General features: G+C 38.6%; 1 long non-coding RNA gene across 1 annotated transcript in view; it reads right to left on the reverse strand.

Moving 5' to 3' along the window:
• LOC132711064 (uncharacterized) overlaps positions 1 to 16,742 on the reverse strand; it is a 29,852-nt gene extending 13,110 nt beyond the window's left edge. Inside the window, exon 1 of the long non-coding RNA XR_009621832.2 lies at positions 16,658 to 16,742. This is a non-coding gene — a long non-coding RNA (uncharacterized LOC132711064). The remainder of the gene's footprint in view (positions 1 to 16,657) is intronic.
• Between the last annotated feature and the right edge of the window lie 523 nt (positions 16,743 to 17,265).

Raw genomic sequence — 17,265 nt, forward strand, 5'->3', positions numbered from 1 at the left:
CTTAGGAAAATGGGCTGAAATAATATGATTAAATACAATAAATACAATTAAATCTAGGAAATACAACTAAAGCTCAGAAAAATCTGAGAAGAAGATGATCAAATAATAATTGATTACAAATACATTATTTGTATATGAATATGAAAATAGTGGCCCCCAAAAAAAGGCAAATTCAATTTTAGACTGCATCAACAGACGTACCTTTTCCAGATCATGGGAAACAACAGTTCTGTTTTTACTCTGTTTTGGCCAAACTGTCCTATGCTGAACATCACATTTTAAGAAAGTTTCACGGAAACTGGTTCAGATTCAGAGATGTGTCAGGAGGATAATCTGGGTGGTAGATAATAAATTCTTTGAAGACAGATTTAAAGTACTGGGCATGTTTAGCCTTGAGAAGAACAGGCTGAGGGATACAATACCACCCTTCAAAGATCTAAAAGGACATCACAACAAAGTAGATCAAGACCTGTTCTCTACCATTCTAGAGGGCAGGACATAGAGGAATTAATTTAAAGTAACATCTCCTTTGAGACAAGTTTGGCTTCTGATGACTCAATAGACAAGAACCATTGTACGTTGTTTTCTTGGCAATCATACCGACATGGATTAACAGATACTTGAACTTTACATCTTAGAAAAAGAGTGCCGCCCCATTGAGTGAAATGGCGCTCATTTCCACTGAAGTATTGGCTGGACTGTAAGATTACCATCTATCCATGTTTACCTGGAAGTATAAATCTATTCAATAGTGATTGCTTCATATTAAATATATGGTTGGCTTTGCAACTTTAAACTGTAATGAGTTGTTCCTAATATATCTTTAATCCTTGAAAATTGATGGAACATTGCTTCTCAACTTCAATCTTTTCTCTAAAGCATTAGCACAGGAGTACTGTATCAAAGCAGGAGCCCTCTGATGGCAGAAATTAAAATGACTATCTCAATTGCTTGTTTATTTTGCTTTTTTATTGATTATAATGCTGTGACACACAGTAAATTTATTTTTACCAACACCTCTGACCAGTGGTGGGATTCAGCCAGTTCGCACCACTTCAGGAAAACTGGTTGTTAACTTTCTGAGCAGTTTGGCAAACTGGTTGTTGGAAGAAATTATTAGGGCAGAGAACCTGGTGGCTCAGCAGACTAAAAGTATTGTCATTAACACCAGCTGTCTGCAATTACTGTAAGTTCGAATCTCACCAGGCTCAAGGTTGACTCAGCCTTCCATCCTTTCTAAGGTAGGTAAAATGAGGACCCAGTTTGTGGGGGAATAAGCTGACTTTGTATAAAATATACAAAAGTATGAAGGCTATTGCTTAACGCATTGTAAACCGCCCTGAGTCTCCGGAGAAGGGCGGCATATAAATCAAATTAAAAAAAAACAAAAAACGGTTGTTAAATTACTTGAATCCCACCACTGCCTCTGACTATATATCAACAATATTGATTTCTTATTTCTCTTCTATGTTAAGAAGCCTTATATTCACAATGATTCTCAATACAAGGAATTCTCATCAGGTGATATTGTACCTGTTGGCATTTCTGATCTACTTAAAGCTTGCCAATGCTTATTTTTAAGTTTCAATGCTAGAAGACAATCATCCTTGTCTTTCTCTAAGTGATGTAACATCCGGCAATAAACCAAACTGTCACTGCATATTATGAGAGATCTCTGATAAAGTTTAAGCATTGTTTTACTAGTTAGGTTAGAATAGAATGTATTGTTAATTAACATATAATGTAGCTGCCTAACTAGACAGACCAATCATAATCTCCTGCTAATGACCCCATAATCCCTTGTGGGGTGGAGTCTGAGCAACTGAATGGAGCTGAGTATGTACTGGCCAGATGCCCTTCCTGTCATCAATATGGAATTTTATCCAGCAGATATATTCTCATTGCCCAGAAAGAAATATCTGCCTCTACCTAGGATCGAACTCACAGCTTCCTCACTGTGAGGCGAGAGCTCCACCTCTAGGCCACCGCACCACTTGTAACTAGAAACACCAATGCAGGCTTTTATTAATAGGATCCATTTTTAGATCCATTTTAATTAGTTTCAGAACCAGTTTTGTAAGTAAACCAGTCAAATTGCTTTATGGACTAAATTACTTTATGGACTTTATTGCTAGAAATGTGCTTTGTGACTCAAACTGTTTTTCTCATTTTTAGATTTAAAACCAGTAGAAAGCTTCTCTGGGCATAGATAACTATTAAAAAATTATTCCCATTGTAGTAATACCTCATATAGACAGGATAGTGTAATGCAACATTAAGCAAATGTCTTGGCACGTGCACTGGCTTCCAGGCATTTCAGGGTCCAATGTAAAATTTTACTGTTAACTTTTTACAGCCCTTAATGGCTTGAAGAATTGTCTACTTTGATGCATACTCACTTGGACCTTAAGGTCATCTTCTTTCTCTCGCCGTCTCCACCAAAGTGTAATGGATGCCATTGGCAAAGTGAGTCTTACAAAAGCTTCCAGAAATAATATGAAATGACCTTCCAAGAGTCATATCTTATGAAGATTATTTCCTCCCCTAGGCTTTTTAATCTTAAACTCTTTGGGTAATCAATAGGCCCTTTTGGTATTTTTAGAGTTTTAAGATCTTTAAAGATGAGTCATTTTATTCTCTACTGCTTTTACTAAGCTGTGGGGTTTAATGGTTTTGTTCTTTATGGACTTGTTTTTATTTTTATCATAAGCTGCTAAGAAAACTTTTATTTATATTACTGGTCAGCATATAAATTTCTTCTGAGTGTATGTGCGTGTACATCTAACATCTGTCAAGTGAAACCATAACATTTCTTGGAATGTTTTTAATTGTCTTATAAAATGAAACTGCATAGCAGTTCCTCCTCTTTCCATGCTCACATGTATACACTCTGGATATTCACACTCTGCATTGAAAGATAGCTTATTAACAATTTTGTATCCAAAAGAACAATATGTCTTTTTTTTTTCCTACTACAAGAAGTACAAGTCCAGATACAGGCAGTCTTCGATTTATAACCATAATTGAGCCCAAAATTTCTTTTGATAAGTGAGACATTTGTTAAGTGAGTTTTGCCCCATTTTCTTGCCAGAGTTGTTAAGTGAATCACTGCAGTTGTTAAGTTAATAACAAGATTGTTAAATGAATCTGCCTTCTTTGTCGATTTTGCTCGTCAGAAGGTCACAAAAGGTGATCACAGGACCCCAGGACACTGCAACCATCATAAAGATGGACCAATTTCCAAGCAACTGAATTTTGATCATAAGCCCATGGGGATGCTTCAATAGTTGTAAATGTGAAAAATTGCCATAAGTCACTTTTTTCAGTGCTGTTGTCACTTTGAACAGTCACTAAACAAACTTTGCAATAGTGATGAATATCTGTAGGTCGAGTGTAGGATGAGGGTGTAGGAAAGGTTTGTTCTCTGAGCTTGTGGGTTGGTTTCTGAACGTTTTGTTACCAGGCTAGGTAACATTCACTGAAGATGTTACCTAGCTTGGTAGAGAAATGTTTGGAAACCAACCCAGAAGCTAAACAAATTGTTGTAAGTTGAGGACTACCTGTTTAAGACCAACTTTCCTAAAAGAGCTTTGAGGAGAATGTCTTAATTTGGTAAGCAATTCAGTCCTTGGCAGATTCTCTGGAAATAATGTGATATTTCTTTCACTGATGATTATCGTCTACTGGAAACATTCATGAGACATTTATCAGGAGGATTTAGATATTCTTCTCAGCCAGGGAAGATTGGTATAGCTAGAATGAATGTTAGGCTTTTCCCAGATTGAATAAGTGGTGGATATTCCATTGATACCCTTGACCATCCTCACATCAGTTAAATCTTCAGCCATTTTATTCCTAGGGAGAAATTACAGAATGAGGAGAAAGAGGAATCTGTGATGCTTCCTGACAGTTCAGAAATAAAATCACAAAAGAAGAGAGCATAGCAGAAATGCATCCATGACAGCCAATAATGGTTATTTTTCAAAGACACCACATGTGAAACGGTCTGAAAACACCAAGTCAAGCTCTTGTTGAAATTGATACTTTATATAGGAAGATGTAGGAGGTGAAATTATCTACTGCTCAAAGCCTTGAAATAGGTATGGGAATTATTACTGCCATTATCGGTGATTTCCTGCCCACTCCTATTTTCCAATGACTTCAGTTTCATTAAGGGCTTTTATTATTTGGCAGTTGTGACATGAAAGTCCACAGCTTTCTGTGACCTAAAATATATACTACCTCAAATAAAAGGCAACAGCAGAAAGCTTAGTGGCATAATTTGTATATATTCACGGCAGCTCTCTTTCAAACCAGCATTGGCAAGAAGCCATAAACCTGAATGGATTTGTTACCTTTTACTTATTAAGGTACAGAGGCTGCAGATTAAATTCCCTTGTGCCTTATTTATTGTTGTTTGATCTACCTGAAGTAGAAGCTGTGCAGACTGAGGTTGGCTGCTGAATTCAATCAAAGAGCGACAGGTTTTCTGATATTTAATTTGATTATTTTTTGATACCAGTTCTAATTTCTGTGATTTTAAACTCTCAATATTAACTTCAAACAAACTGTATTTCAATGGTAATTCTTACTTCTTACAGTAAAACAAGGGTATTTCCCTTCTGCCTGATTCCAGGCTTATGCATGCATGTGGTCCACTACTATCTGGGAAATTATTAATAATTTGGCTCATGTTCTTCACACAAGCAGTAATCCCATTCCATATGACCATTTTTCTCTATATTCTGCTTCTCCATGTAGCTCTCTCTGGCAGTTCTATATTGAAATGTATAGATGCAGCGGGAGGAATGGAAGAAAAAGGGAGGAGTCAGCAGGATCTGTTCCATTGACAGAAGGAAACAATGAAATACAATTGTAAGCATCATGGTCCTTCTACCGGTATTTCTTTCATTCAATCTGTTGGTTATAAATGACGTAGATGGTATGATGGAGAGAATTCTTATCCAGTGGATAAAAAAAACATGTATTTAGTGGAATAGCACTCAGACTATTTTAAGTCTGAACCAATTCAGAATGTTCTTATTTGTTGGGTAAACTGAAAATAATGGGAAAAAATTATCTAGTAAGATGATATTGACATGGGTTCAAGGGAAAGCTGGATATCAGCGTCTCATGGATGCTTTAACTGGAGTTTTGCACTGAGCAGGATGTTGGATTTAATAGCATAACTGATCCCTTCCAAGCCTATGATTTTATTGCTCATTTTACCAAGGGAATCTGCATTGCAGTTTATAATCTTTGGATTATACGGAGATACAAAGGGGAATTTAGATAGTTGGGTGCTGAGAAACATGACTCTGAATAAAGTGCAAGATTTCCTTATCCTTTGCTTGAGGTTTGATTTGTATTATTATAAAAAGAGAGAAAGTTCCTTGTAGACTATGCAATGCCTAAGACCAAGATGTCCAATCTTATCATCTTTAAGACTAAACATTGCTGGCTGTGGAATTCTGGGAGTTGAAGCCCATAAGACTTAATGTTGACAAAGATGTACCCCTGGCCTAGGACAAGGAGGCCTAGATATGTGATGTATCCAGTAAGAACTAATAGGATATTATTATTATATCTATATGCAGAAAACTGATGCCTGTCAAATAATCCAGCTGGAACTCACTGTTCTATTCAAAGACAATTCAATTACAAATATTAAAGCTAGAACAAAACTGGCTTCATTTCTATCAAGGCCAAATACAGCTACAATGATTAATTTTAAATTTTTATTTCACGCCAAATTTAAAACATTGCTATTTCATCAACACAGGTATTTCAAAACTGCACAAAAGCAAAACAAGAGACCACGAGAAACCAACTTTTCACTGTTGTTTAGATCACCTCCCACGAATTGCCTTCAATGATTGACTAAATAATTTTCCATTACAGATTAATTACATTACAGAGTAATTTTCCTAGAATTCTCCGTCATTCTTGACAGTTATTCCCTCCAGATTTACATACCTTTTTTTAGATTATAGATCATTTTTTAAAATATACACACACAGAGAAAGAGAGGATGGGAGGGAGAAGGATTTCTCTAAAACTTTGCCTTTCCTTATTGTTTTAATAAAAGTACCTTATTTTTCGGACTAGAAGACGCACCTAAATTTACAGGAGGAAAACAAGAAAAAAATAGTTTTTGGCCTCTGCACGTTGGATTTTCGCCCTCCCAGTCCCTCAGAAGCACTCTGCAGTGCTCCATACAGCCTGTTTTTGCCAAAAATGGGCCCGTTGTCACAAAAAATGTTCTATTTTTGGCCTGCAGAGTGCTTCTGGGGGCCTAGGAGGGTGAAAACATGATGTACAGAGGGCTTGGGAGCTCAAAAATGGCCCCGTTTTTGATGAAAACGGGCCATGCAGAGTACCGCAAAGTGTTTCTGGGGGGCAGAGAGGATGAAAACGTGATGCGCGGAGTGTTTGGAAGGCCAAAAACACCCGTATTCGGTCTATAAGATGTACCTAAACTTTCACCCACTTTTATGGGGGGGAAAGGTGCATCTTATACTTCAAAAATATCGTAAATGCAGTTCCTGGTTTTTCTCAGAATAGGGGATCTAAAGTCCAGCATCTACAAAATATGTAAATAAATATTTATTATTGAATGTATTTAGGCTTTATAGCAGATATTTGTTTTCTGTTGAACTTTAGTAGATTTATTGTCTTAATTGTTCTCTTTTTGTCTGGTTGATCACTATACTTTAAATATGATTTTCCAAGGCTTTGCTTCTTATGGCCACTTGCCACAATGGAAAGTTCCAAGTGGTGAGGGAAAAGAGATCTTCAGTGTAGGATGCCACAAGCCTTAGTCTTCCCCTTCTTACTATTTAATAACTGCCGGAAATTAGGAGAGGTTATTAATGAGATATGATGAGATATGATCAATATACTGATGATATTCAGCTTTGTATATCTATACGCTGAGTGAAAGAGAAGCTGAACAGATGAAGCCTGCATGGAGAGAATCAGGTTTATTAAAGTTCAGGAAAACAGAGTGACTGTGGATTCAGAGGCCCTTTGATTCTGGATTAAGTCCCTTTTTGGCTTTAGATGAGATTACAGAAGAAACTCAGAATCTGAGGGTCCTTTGGGGTATACCACAGCTGCTGAACAGGAAAAGGCTATGGCCAGGAAGATCTTTGCCACTGCAGTCTCTCATATAATGGAAAGTTTTATCGTTCATGTTTGGACTATTGCAGTGTGATGACCCAGGGCATGGCACAAAGGCAACAGCCAGAGAACCAGTATGAGTCCCTTTATTGGCACCAACTTTGCCCCCAATGTCCCATTTTTTTTTCTCCAGCCTGGAGAAAAGCTCTCCCTCAAACCTGCAGCAGCTTCTGGCTGCAGATACTCTAGTCCAAACGCTGTAAGCAGAATGACTGCAATCAATCACTCCAGCAGGGCAAGATAATGAGTCCCAGAAGCAAATAATAATTCCAGCAAGACAAGATAAGCACACAGTAGCATGGCACTAATTCAAACAGTCAGGAGGAATGCCAGGAATGCAGGCCACAACTCTCAATACTAGATGAATTCAGTGTTTGTTCAACAAACGCCCCTCCCAACTGCTACTCCTTTAAACTCTATCCCCAGGTGTGCCTTGTGAAGGGAATCAGGGCCCTTTCCTTCCTCGTAAACCACACAATCCACATTGCTCTCTTCTATGTTCTTCCACGTGCACCCTAGGATGAGGAGGAGCCTTGGTCTTCATCTGAACCCCCTCTCCCTTGTTCTACCTCTCCCCTGCTCTGCCCAGCCTAACTTTGCCCTTCCCCAGTTTCCTCCACAGCCAATGGAACCATTCTCCTGCTCTCTGTCAGCTGTTCATCTTCCATCTCAGATTCAGACTCTGACGGGGGCATGACGTGCAGCTCACTATACATGTGGCCGTCCTTGAAGATCATTTGGAAACTGCAGCTTATCCAAAATGAGGTAGCCTGGATAGATGGGCTCTGTTAAGTTTGTTCATGTAACACCTCTACATCAAGAACTACACTGGTTATTAATAAGGATGCAAATCAATGTATTTTTTCTTGCTACTTTTAAAGTTCTTCTTGGTTTAGGACCTTGATATCTTAGAGAATGCTTACTCCATCAGGAATCTTCCCAGACAGTGAATGCTAAGAGGAAACAGATAATACAGGTAGTCCTCAACTTACGACCACAATTGAGCCCAAAATTTATGTTGTTAAGTGAGAAACTTGTTAAGTGAGTTTTGCCCCATTTTCTTGCCACCTTTGTTAAGTGAATCACTGCAGTTCTTAAATTGGTAACATGGTTGTTAAGTGAATCGGGTTTCCCCATTGACTTTGCTTGTCAGAAGGTCGCAAAAGGAGATCACATGACTCCGGGACACTGCAACCTTCATAAATATGAGTCAGTTGTCAAGCATCCCCATGCCAATCACATGATCATGAGGATGCTGCAACAATGATAAGTGTGAAAAATAGTCATAAGTCACTTTTTTTCAGTGCTTTTGTAACTTCAAATGGTCACTAAGTAAACTGTTGTAAGTCAAGAACTACCTGTATAAGTCTCTTCTTCAGGGTACACTGATAAAGGAACAGGAAATGAGCTTTCTCATCTTTGTCCCCTCCTCTGGAACAATTTACTCAAAGTGTTAAAGATAGTCCTCTCTCTGTTAAAGGACTAAAGTGCCATAGGTAAAGGTAAAGGTTCCCCTTGCACATATGTGCTAGTTGTTCCTGACTCTAGGGGGCGGTGCTCATCTCCAATTCAAAGCTGAAGAGCTAGCACTGTCTGAAGACGTCTCCATGGTCATGTGGCCAGCATGACTAAATGCCAAAGGCTTACGGAACGCTGTTACCTTCCCACCAAAGGTGGTCCCTATTTTTTCTACTTGCATTTTTTACATGCTTTCAAACTGCTAGGTTGGCAGAAGCTGGGACAAGTAATGGGAGCTCACCCCATTACGCGGCACTAGGGATTCAAACTGTTGAACTGACGATCTTTCGATCGACAAGCTCAGCGTCCCAAAGTGCCATAGAAGTCTAAGTAAATAAAATAATGAAAACAATATTGTTTTTTGGAATAGATTGTCTATAATCTATAACTCACTATCTGAGTTATACTGAAATTTATTTATATATTTTGAAACAGTCTCTAAATGCACTTGCATCTTAATCATTCTTGCTTCTTTCAGACTCAACAACTTAATTACTAATCCTAACTTAATTACTGATACTTTGCACTGCAACCCATATCAGCCCTAACCAGCATAGCCAAAAGTAATAAATCTGTAAAACAAAAAACAACTTGTTGGCTCAAGTTATGATAAACTTTTTGAGATGGGTAACAACAATCCTGTGACTGCATTGTGGAAATGTGTTAATTAAACTTAAAACTCATGCCTGTTGGAGTTCATCTCTTTTAGAGGGCCTTCTTCCAAAATATTATTTAATGTTGATTAATTAGTGAGTAACTTCAGCAATAAATATAGGTACAATATATTAATCTGGATTCTTTACAGTTAGTTTCATATGTGCTTCATAGTTTTCAGTGTATAGGTTGGTAGATAATAACTATATATTTCAACAGTCCAACAAAACATTGCAGGAAGCAATTTTATTTTATTTATTTTATTTTATTGAATTTCTATACCGCCCTACTCCCGAAGGACTCAGGGCGGTGCACAGCCATAAGATAAAACACATAGATATACAAAATTTAAAATCGAATAAAATGAATTAAATAAATTTGGCTGAATTAATACCCATAATTTAAGATACCCATATTTTAAAATACATTAAAAATTTAGAATTTACACTTAAAAGGGAGAAGATTTAGGCGAGGCCAGCTTGCTGAAATAAAAGCGTCTTCAACTCGCGGCAGAAGGTGCGCAGATCCGGAATCCTCCGTATCTCTGGGGGGAGCTCATTCCAGATTGTCGGTGCCCCCACAGAGAAGGCTCTCCCCCTAGGGGTCGACAGCCGACATTGTTTGGCCGACGGCACCTGGAGGAGCCCCTCTCTGTGGGAGCGTACTGGTCGGTGGGAGGCTGTTGATGGTAGTAGGCGGTCCCGTAAGTAACCAGGTCCCAAGCCATGGAGCGCTTTAAAGGTGGTAACCAGAACCTTGAAGCGCACCCGGAAGACCACCGGGAGCCAGTGCAGCTCGCGCAGGAGAGGTGTTACATGGGAGCTCCATGTTGCTCCCATAACCACCCGCGCGGCCGCACTCTGCGCCAGTTGGAGCCTCCGGGTGCACCTCAAGGGGAGCCCCATGTAGAGAGCATTACATGGAGAGTGTCAAGTGTACAATGGCAGTCTGCATCTCCCAAAGTCTATCCACTCTTTCTCATTTTGTTAAACTACAATGATTTCTCCAAGTTCCTATCCTCAAATAACTTCATAGCTTTCTTTAATAAAGGAAAGAAAATCCCAAACATAACATATAACCTGCCAATGAGTATTCTCCATATTGTCACACTAAACTGTCTACCTCTCCCCAAGGATGGCTAATAATTGTTATTTATTTTCCTTTGAAAGTATTGCACTCCAATGAAATCATGTATCAGGAACCATTGGCTCTCCATCTTGGGTATTATCTGTGCAGTTGTTGCTTTCTTTATCCAGCACTATCTTTCATTTTTATGACTTGCGTTGTCCTGTGAAACAAACAGAATGAGTTGGAATGACATCTTGAATTATGTACTCATCTCTTCTAAGGTAGAGTGGTCAGAAAATTCGAAGGGTTTGAAAAGGTCACCGGAAAATATAATTAATGACGTTAGTCATTTTTTTCCCCAAAACCTGGTACTCAGCAATGTCTACTCCACTCAAAATGTAAAATTGCTAAGTAGTACCCTTTAGTGTGCACCCTGCTCACATCAAAAGACATAAAATGTAGATTAGAAAAGAGTGTGATGAATGATGGGCTTCTAGAAGAAGGAGAAGAATCAAATAACAAACTCCCTCTGTGAAGAGCACAGCATGTTGCATTGCCAAGCTAATCAAAATGCATAGTGCATATTTCAGCAGATTGAAATCAATTGCAACATGAGATAGCCTTTTATTTTATTCATCTTGACGTGACTGAGTGATTACTTTACCTTCTGCTGCTCAGCAACTTTCAGGATAGCGCACAACTCTGGAGGCTAGCTTAATATTACGTGCTGCACCTCTGTTTAATTTATTTTGCCCAGTTTACCAGCAGAGAGGGCTACAGCCTTCAAATGCCTCCTTGAAGAGTAGCCGGGTCAGAAACTTGCTTATGAAAACAATTTGAGGTTTGCGGGTTTGAAGCTATGCTTAGCATTTTCAAGTGAGAATCCAAAATGTGTAAACAACTCTAAAGGTTACACGACTTAAAATTTGAAATTGGCCTCAGCCTTCCCCCGATTCCGATTCTATGTTTTTGTCTTCATTCCAGCAGATATTTTTGTTGTTACGTGATGAATTATGTAAATGACATGGACTTCCTTGTCATTTGATTTTCACTTGAAAATGCTAAGCATAGCTTGAAACCTGCAAACCTTAAATTGTTTTCATAAGCACGTTTCCAACCCGACTGCTCTTATAGTTCCTGTCTTATAGTTCTTCTGTGTTGTTTGTATGAGATAAATCCAGGAGTGGGCTGCTGGGGGTTCTCAGGGGTTCGGGAGAACCTCTAGCTAAGTTTCTGTGCAGTTCGGAGAACCGCCAAATCTCATTCCTGGCTGGCCTTGCCCATCCCACCCTGCCCCTCCCAGGAATCCCCATGCAGCCTGTTTTGGATGCAGGTAAGTGCAGAGCACACACGGAGGCTTGGGGAGGGCAAAAAACAGGTCTACCAGAAGTTCAGGAAGGCCTCCAGAACCTGGGGAGGCTGTTTTTGCCCTCCTGGAGGCTCAAGGAAAGACGGAAGGGCAAAAATGCCCCCTCCCCTGCCGTGGTGCAGGAGGCTGACTAGGCCATGCCCACCATGGCCACACCCACCCAGGAACCCCTTGCTAAAATTTTTGAAGCCCACCCCTGGATAAATCCCACAACCGCATTCACAGGTTACGGTCCATCGTTAGAGGAGTTGAGATATAGTTCAGCACAGAACCTATGTTTTGTTTCTGATGTATTTTTTTAAAAATAACAATTGATTTTATACATAAATAAAATGTACATCTGTATAGAAGGGAAGCTGTAATCTGGTTTGCATTGCATTACTGAAAGTCTGTTCTTTCCTAATTTATTCCTTAAAGTTTTTGTACATAGCAGTTACTAGAATTTTAAAGTAAAAAAAAAAACCCATAAAAATAGTATTTAGGGAAATAAAAGAATCCCAAAGCATAGCCTTCATCTATTTTACAGTCAAGTTATAAAAAGGGGAAATGAAGAAGTTCAAAAAGGAGCGTTTGTTAAAATCTGTTCAGAAACTTAATTAAATGCTTAAAAAAACAGAAATATTATATGCATAATATTTCTAGTGTCTGAATTAGAACTGTTTTTGTGCTGAAAAAAAAAAGGCTAAATGCTTATCTGTAGCACCACAGTGGAGTGAGCAGCAAAACATTTGGGCAAGACAAAAACCTTGTTCTATCCACACCAGTATGTGGCAGAGGTAATTTCCTGTTAAAGTCAATGCTTACTTGTTTATCATTATTAGATTCTTATCATAACTGCAATCAAGCTCACCCAGAAAAAGGACCAAAAAAAAAAAAAAAGGAGTGTCCATAAACAGGAAGGTAGAGTTACAGAGCTCAGAATGGCTTTAGCATTTCAGTTTAAAGCACAAAAACTAATAATTCATCAAGTCCTTCTTTCTTGATTCTCCTGATGGACATTTGTTTTGATGGATAAACAGCACACATTGGATCACTTCAATTAATGCTAGCATTTAGAAAGATCTACATAATAATCTTTATTACTTTTTATAGGTATTTGCTTTTTTTCTCCTCCAAGTTCTATCTAATTTTACCTTCAGATAACAAGCTTAGAAGATAGTGTAGAATAGTATAGGCTTAGAGCAGTGGTGGGTTGCCTCCGGTTCGCACCAGTTCTATAGAACTGGTAGTAAAACCGGTGGGAGACTCCGCCCACTGACCCCGACATCATCAGAATCCTTTTGTGCATGCACAGAAGAGCGTGCGTGCGCACGTGCGAGCAAAGCAAGCGCATGCGCATGGCCCCATTGCAAACTGGTAGTAAAGGTAAGTAGAATCCACCCTTGGTTTAGAGCATAGAGTCGGGGCGGATGGGCAGGGCGGGTGGGCAGGGCAGGTGGGCATGGCGGACCCACCTGCGATTTCCGTTACCAGTTCACCTGAACCGGTCCAAACCGGCTGAATACCACCTCTGGTTTAAAGAGATTAAATAGCCCAAAATCATCCTGTATCACATTCCACGAGAAGCAAACCTAGCTTTATCCAGTTCTAGTTCAGTATTTTAACCATTGGATATCTAAAAAGTAATAGCTTTTGAGTAGGCCATTCAAGCCTACTCAATCTAGCTCTCTGTTCAGTGCAAGACTTCAAATTTAAAAACTCCCAGAGATATGGCTTGTACTTGTACATGCTAAGGAAGATGCCATTAGTTCCTTGTGCAATTATTTCCAACACTGAATTGTTTTTATGGTTAGGTTATATTTATGGTTACATTTAAAGTTTAATGTAACTTTAATTCAAATATGCCTTTAGATTGAAATAATTTAATATCTATCATTCTGGTTTTCCACCCTGGAATGAAAGAAAATTCCTCCTTGTACCTGTCCTTCCTTCCTTCCTTCCTTCCTTCCTTCCTTCCTTCCTTCCTTCCTTCCTTCCTTCCTTCCTTTCTCTCTTTCTCTCTGTCTCCCTCCCTCCCTTCCTTTTTCTTTCATTTAATTACCATTTCTACTTCTTTGACAGGAACAGAATGAAGCTATTTCCTAGATCCCCCCTCCTCCTGTCATGTTGGTGAACTGATTGCCAGAAGTATAATAAACTTCACCAAAACAATTTGTAAATCCACTTTTATTTACGAGATTTGAACATGTTGATTTGGTCATGCTGATTTTCTGAATATTCTAGTTTATGGCATGCCACACTGTTAACAGGTATCAGTTACATTTTGAAAAGCAAATAAATGCTGACTTGAAAGAGTATGACTCTTAAATCCAACAATCTGCAGAGTATCGGGATAATTAAAGCTCCTATATAATTATATTTGTATGCAATTTGAACAATTGGCTTCAATAGTTTGACTGAAGTGAAAACTAAAGAAAAAGCTATAGTTATGCCCTGTTTATACAGAAGAAACAATCAACAAATGTCTCGGTGGTTCATGAACATTTCATAATGTATGGGCTCTTATTTATCCTACAGACTTGAGTCAGGTCCTTGAACTGTCAGTTCAGTGTTAAAGCTTTCCTGACATAGTCTTAAAATAATGGGACATAAAGTCACTTTAATGTATCAGTGGGGTGCAGGTTCCTGTTTACTGCATATATAGATGGTTGTTTAGTTTTGCATATATAACGGGGCGGGAGGAAATACAATTTAAGGGTAGGAGGACAATACAATAGACAAAGAAATATGCTACCAACAAATTACTTCTTTTAACCATAAACTCAATTTAAGCTTCCTAAAATTCATGTTTGATGCTAAATAGTTTTATGGGAAAGTCAGATATGAAAAGACACATGCTATTTGGAAACTCAACCTTCCCAAGAATCTGGCCATGATTTACAACAAATATTTCAAAAGTTGATATGTGCATAGATGAAAAGTTTCAATTCGTAGTCAACTGCAAGAGATTTCCTCAGGGTCTTTGAGGTGGGATGGGGAGATCACTCTGTCTCCCTACCCTTTCCAGTCCTGATACTTAGCAATAGCAATAGCACTTAGACTTATATACCGTTTCACAGCGCTTTGCATTCCTCTCTAAGCGATTTACAGAGTCAGCATATTACCCCCAATAATCTGGGTCATCATTTTATTTACCTCGGAAGGATAGAAGGCTGAGCCGGTGACAATCGAACTGCCGAACTGCAGGCAGCTGGCAGTCAGCAGAAGTAGCCTGCAGTACTGCATTCTAACCATTGTGCTACCACAGCTTACTTCATAAGCTTCTTCTGTAACCAAGCTTCTTTATGTACACCCAAAATGGGGCTGTTAACTCTAATAATATAATTCATGTGTTTTCTATTATGGACTCAGCCCATCCATTTGCAATTTCATTGGATATACTGAAATAGGAATCAGTTACCCCAAAGTACAGCCCTCTAATTGTATGAACTGTATGAACAGTCCCTGAACCAAAATCTTGATCCAAAGCAATCTTGGTCTGAAGAATTTTCATTTGGGGGGGGGGGAGAGGGAGAGGGAGATGATAGAGATAGAGATAGAGATAGAGATAGAGATAGAGATAGAGATAGAGATAGAGATAGAGATAGAGATAGATGGAGATGGAGATGGAGATGGAGATGGAGATGGAGATGGAGATGGAGATGGAGATGGAGACAGAGAGGGAGGGAGGAGGGAGGGAGAGAGAGAGAGAGAGGGAGGGAGGGAGAGAGAGAGAGAGAGAAGAGAGAGAGAGAGAGAGAGAGAGGGAGAGGGAGAGAGAGAGAGAGAGAGAGAGAGGGAGAGATGGTTTTGCAATTTAAACTTTTCCTGACAAGGGAAATATATGATAGAAATAACTTTTAATATACATTTTTACTTAATTTCTATATGTTATTATTTTTCACCCAAGGCAAAAGAACAGGATTCATAAAAAGAAAAAAAAATAACAATAGTATATTGTTGTTATCTGAAAAAGCAACCTTCTACTTCTTTCAAGCAGTTACCACCATGCATGGCCACAGATACCCAGATGGGTGCCTTATTGTTCCGCCCAGTATACATTGTGGTGCCATTTGCAAAGTGTGTAATGATACCTCATAAAATAAATCTGAATGTGCTTATTTTTGAAGAATCGCATGGCAGGGAGTTGTTGGTATGTGGATGATTGCTTTTCCTTTAGAAATGTACATTTCCTGCCACTTAATATGATAGATAACAGCAAAGGTCGTACACTGTCAGGAGGAGATATAAATTTGGAGGTCCTATTTAAAATTAATAAATGGTTTATGTCTCAGAGGTGAGCAGTCACAGAGTAGCTATTGAACCTTTGAATGCTAATGCATCTTCCTTCCCCTTCTATGTAACTTTGGCTAGAGGGATACGTTTGTAGGATTGCCTTTTCATCCGTCCATGTAAAGATGTCTGTTTGCCAGTATTTATATCTCCTTGTGTCTGTTTTAATCGCAGCTAATTATAGATGCTGTGCATGACTTCAGTTCATGTAAAGCATGAGTTAACTGAATATTTAAAGACAGCAAAAGGAGTAGAAAGCTAAGGGTATGATATCATTGACATTCACTTCTATCACCTAGAAACGTGTAAATCACAAGATCCAGTTATTTTAAACGGGATCAGTTAGACTGTCTGTAAATTTAAGATAGTAAGAATGCTGCTTTTTTTAACATGTAGACTCATTTCTAGGTCTCATCAAGGAATAAATATTGCCAATTATAGACCTTATGGTACATAAATAATGGTTTTTTTAAAAAAAAAACCCCATGTATAAAATATAGTATGTAATTTATTTGTCTACAATTTTGAAATGAAAATTTATGAATAGTTGTCATTATAGCAGTTTTTCTTTTATTAAGAGTGACAAAATCTTACCACCATGCTACTCAGCTGACTTCTTGTGAGATGATTAGATCAGAAGAATTCATTTTTCGACTTAATATTAGTTCACATGAAACTGCATGGAATTCTGTCAGCCAGTGAAGTATAAATGCTAGCTCCTTGTTTTGTTCCTCATTCTTGAAAAATTCTCACAATCAGACAAGGTCTTTCTGTTCTTGCTGCTGCTTTGCAAATCCATTTGTTGACAATACAAGGAAGGTAAGCTATTTGCTTCTTGTTGCCAAGGCTTTGTAAGTTCTGATCACAACATTAATGCTGTGCAGATCTTGAAAGGGATCCAATCCTTTGAAATATTTTTTTGTGAAGAGCCAAAGCACAGCCCTCTAATCAGAGATCAGAGTAGCAGGCAAGCAAGGCAGACTCCAAATGAAGGAATTCACCATATTGAAGCAACAAGATGCATTTTTGTGAAGCAAAACCACTCAATATGCTCAATAAGTTATCCTCCATTTTTTTGATAAGATGTGTTAGTTTTTTTCTCCTTTTTGAATAAGGACAGCCATTGCCAAGGTCTTTGAAGTCTTTTGAGAGCGTTTTAACAAACTGCATCTGCACTGTTTGGTTTGGTGGCAGCTGTGCCT

This window comes from Pantherophis guttatus, chromosome 1 (assembly GCF_059756535.1).
Source record: "Pantherophis guttatus breed Tessera chromosome 1, ASM5975653v1, whole genome shotgun sequence".
Taxonomy (NCBI): Eukaryota; Metazoa; Chordata; class Lepidosauria; order Squamata; family Colubridae; genus Pantherophis; species Pantherophis guttatus.